This window comes from Lactuca serriola, chromosome 1 (genome assembly GCF_051521515.1).
Source record: "Lactuca serriola cultivar US96UC23 chromosome 1, Lser_US96UC23_V15, whole genome shotgun sequence".
Taxonomy (NCBI): domain Eukaryota; kingdom Viridiplantae; phylum Streptophyta; class Magnoliopsida; order Asterales; family Asteraceae; genus Lactuca; species Lactuca serriola.
This window is the reverse complement of record NC_136408.1, coordinates 94,042,556-94,046,810: the sequence shown is the minus strand read 5'-3', so window position 1 is coordinate 94,046,810 and position 4,255 is coordinate 94,042,556.

Below are 4,255 nucleotides of genomic sequence, written 5' to 3'. Positions count from 1 at the left end.
TGAAAAGGTTTTTAAAAAAATTGATTCAAAGTTTTTATGGAGTTACAAAATTTGGTGTTAATGTTTTAAAGGATTCCATAACTTAAGAATAAGTTATGGACCACCAAAAGTTTGTTGTGTTACCTTGTTTTATGAGTGAATTTAGATTAATGAATAAAATTATGTGATAGTTGGTTTTAATCCAAATTAATCTAAAAGAAGTTCATAAAATGTGTTTATGTAACTTATAAGTCACATTTATGAATCTTAAAACTCATAAAATTGGCAAAAGTTACAAAAATGAAGAGTCTAGTTCTAATTAAAAGGTGTTATGACTCCATAATTTGTCCTCAAGTTATGGAGGACCAAGAGTCTCTTCATTAAATAATAAATTAAAAAAAAAGGTGTAACCTTAATTAATTCCATAAGTTATAAAATAAAGAAAAAGTTAATTCTTTTATTAGTTTAAAGTCTTCCATAACTTGTCCTCAAGTTATGGAACTTGAAGAGTTTTTGGATTAAAACTACTTTAAACACATAAGTTATGGAATTAATTAGTTTTGAATAGTTTCAAAACTTGCCCTCAAGTTTTGGAATTTGTAAAGTTTTCTCTTATGAATACTTTAATTCCAAGTTAGCCCTTAGAATTTTAAAAGTTAAAATTCAACCCTTATACTTTATAATATTATAAGTTAATAATATATATATATATATATATATATATATATATATATATATATATATATATATATATATATGTATAAGAGTAAAGTCAGTCTTACCGCTAGTACGCCTCATTCACGAAGCCGGTCTATAAGGTGGGTATAAGGTTGTTGCCTATAAAATGGCAACTTAATGGGTGTCCACTCTCACCCACCGCTTGCTTGACCGGTGGAGGGTCGTTAGCCGAACGGGTTTGACAAGACTATAATTAACCCTTCATTAAAAGTATTAATGATAAATACTAAGTAACTAAACTCTTAATAATACCCAATCTTAGTTACTTAGAAAAATGTGAATAAGGTGCTAATCCATGAAATTACACTTTGCACTTTGTTTAAGTCGGTTAGTGGAGCGTGTGTGGTTAACCGGCACACTAACTCGTATTTAACAAGGTAGGCAAAGGGTAACTTAATGTTTATCATAGTATCGGTGGAGCGTGTGTGGTTAACCGGCACATCGATTGAGGGGTAAACACTTAAGGGTACCAAGTAATTTGCATGGTTACTTCACACCTTGTTTTGTGATCCTCGGCATCCTAGTCACAAAACCTGAAGGGCACACTCGAGATTGAAACATGCCTTTGAAAAGTTCAATGAATCTCAAAGATCTAGGAGTTTCAAAACCAATTAAAACCTAATAATTCATTTCGTTTATCTTGGTGGAAATTGGTGAATCGTCATTCACCTACCTTCAAATATTTTATAGCTTGGATTACGGCATACCTCTTCTAAGTTATAAAATAGTTTGTTGGGTCCTAGCCTTAATATTTCATATTGGGTGTCATATTAAGGACTTTAAATCAACTATCTTGAATATCTCCCAAAAGATGTCTGTAATAGACACCTATGATCTTCCCAAATCTAGTGAAACAAGGTTTCCTAAATGAAGATGATGTCCTTTGGAAATCATACTTCTTTCACCTCCTCCAATTATTCTCCCCAACCCACAAGTTCTTGAAAAGTTTAAGGTCACTCAAGCCCTATTGGCAAGGCAAGGTCTAGGTGTGAACACATCTTGGAGATGTAGTCACATATTGACAAGCCGGGAGAGTTGGGTGTCAAAGTCTTGAGAAAGTTGGTGGTTCAATCACTTTCTAAGTCACATAGTGAGTTCCTTTGGGACACCTATGAAACAGACTATGACAAGACCCTTAATGATCTTATCTATTTGCTAAGATCAACTTCCCAAAACTTTATGGACATTGACAATGATGACATTGGATATCCAGTAAAGCATTCTCTTCCCAATGGAAAGGGATCGGCCATAGTCAACTCGGTTGACCAAATGGTAAAGAGAAAAGCTAAGTCTGTGATAGTCTCGTGTACCATTATCAAAGGGTCCATACGTTTATATTTCCAAGGGAAGGGGCATTGGTTGCGAAGCTGCCAAATTTACCTAAGGATGTTAAAGTCAATAAGTTTGACTCTACTTCAGGTAAAGACCACTATCTAACTCTGTTAAGTTTCTATTCTGAGATTCCTGATACATGATGTGACTGGGTCACATGGTGATGTTTTAAGAATCAAAGAAAAGTGAAGAAACTTAAAGAAAGAATATGTTGAATCTGATGGCGTAGATGGATTTCTATCGCATAGTTTGAAGATCGGATTCTTGAGCAACTTCTTAGGAGTTATGAGATATTGCTTAGGAATAGATAACAACAAGTTTTCATATGGATTGTAAGGATAAGTTTTTCCGCAAAGTTTTAAAATAAAAGAAATTTTTTTTGATTTTATTTATTTTAAAATATCCTTACAATGGCTTTTGAGGAAAAATTGTTGCTTATATGATTCCATTAAGAGCAAGAGTGGAAATATGAAGTTGATTCTTTCATTTGTGGTAATGTCTATATTTACCAAATAAGGAAAGATTCTCATCACCCAAGTTTCATTTGGACCGGGACTTGGAATCATGCAAGTTATATAGCATGATGAATGAGAACTTTCAAGTTTTGGAAAAATTAAGACTAATTACTGGTTCACATGGATGTGTGAGTCAAGTGAAGGACTAAAGGATCGAGTACACAGTCTTGTGCACTGATTAAGTCCACCACAAAAGATCAATAAGATTATTCGTCATAGTTTACTAAAGCTCAGTAAATATGATTATACTTACATGCTTAAGTGTAACTCTGAGACATTGGAAAAGGTTCCAATGTAAGGCAGAGCGAATAAGAAGAATCAAATTAGGCAGAAGGATAAAAGTTTCTCAAATCTGAAAAGATGGGAGAGTACTTTAGTATCAGTTTTTGTGATCATCTTAATGATTAAGAAACCATATCAAAATTAGTTCTCTAAGGAAATCTTAGTGCATTCTTATGACTAAGAAGAGGAACTTGAATTGTTGAAATGGTTAAATCAAGAAGATGAGTCATACTTCGTTCCAATACAAGTCTTAGAGTCATACTCCAAGATTGTCATTTGAGTGACATGTCTTAAAGAAGGTTTAAAACACTTGTCAAATGTAAGAGTAAAAATTTTCTACTCTTGTACATTTGAAATTGGTAAGTTGTGATGTTTTGGATAAAACAAAGACCAACTTAGGCCAATTGGGTAAAGTGTTTTTCTTGATTAGAATCCGCACTATCTCTTGGATGTTTGACAAGGGAGTCTTATATGTCAAGAGGACAGTGGGAGTCTTAAAGGTCTTGAAAGTCTCAAGAAATAATCAAGAATAAAACCTGAAGTTCTTCACTAGCACACGACTTGAGGTTTATAACCTATCGTGTTGACATATCTGTGCCCATTCCAGTTAAAGTTGGCTTTGCATATGAGTTCTTAGAGTTGTCAGTTTGTTGCATAACAACTTGGAAGCAATGGCAGGCCCTTGAGCTGCCAGGTGGCAAGAAGTTAAGATTGAGTTCAATCCATATGGTTTTGGATTTGTCATTATCTTTGTCTTGTGATTATGGTTTGACAAATTCATATGGGTAGGAACTCATACACCATATAAATCTAAGTGTCATAAGGTTTCTCTCCGATTCATGAAAATGATGGTGAGGAAACGCTTTCACTAAGTAGATTTTACGAAGATATCAATTGTGTTATTTGCATTTTCAAAAGTCGTTAGTGGAGCGCGTGTGGTTAACCGACACACTAGCATGGACTTGTGAGAAATGGCAAATGCCTAAGCAATTGAGACCATGATTACGGTATCCCTTTTCATGGTTCTTGAAATTGCTTAGACACACAGGTGAGCTATCTACGGAAAGGGTGTGTGAATCTAAATTTCAGACTGTCCAGCTGATTTCTGAGTACATGTCAAAGCTAGTGGGAGCATAAGTGTTATGCTAATAATCATCATGTTAGTGGGAGCATGATAATTATGATAAGTATTGCAAGTTAGCAATGTTAATTATAGAAAACAAAAGTTTCAATTGGGAAAAAGTTGTTTTGCTATAATTAAGGGAGAGGAAATTATGCTTCATCTCAAATCTATAAGCTTAGATCGTGAGGTTTTAATCATTTAGTCAAGGATATATATGAATTTCATGTTGGAATGGCTCAACATAAGGAAATTCTGTATATGGGTCCATTATTTGCGTTCTAAAATT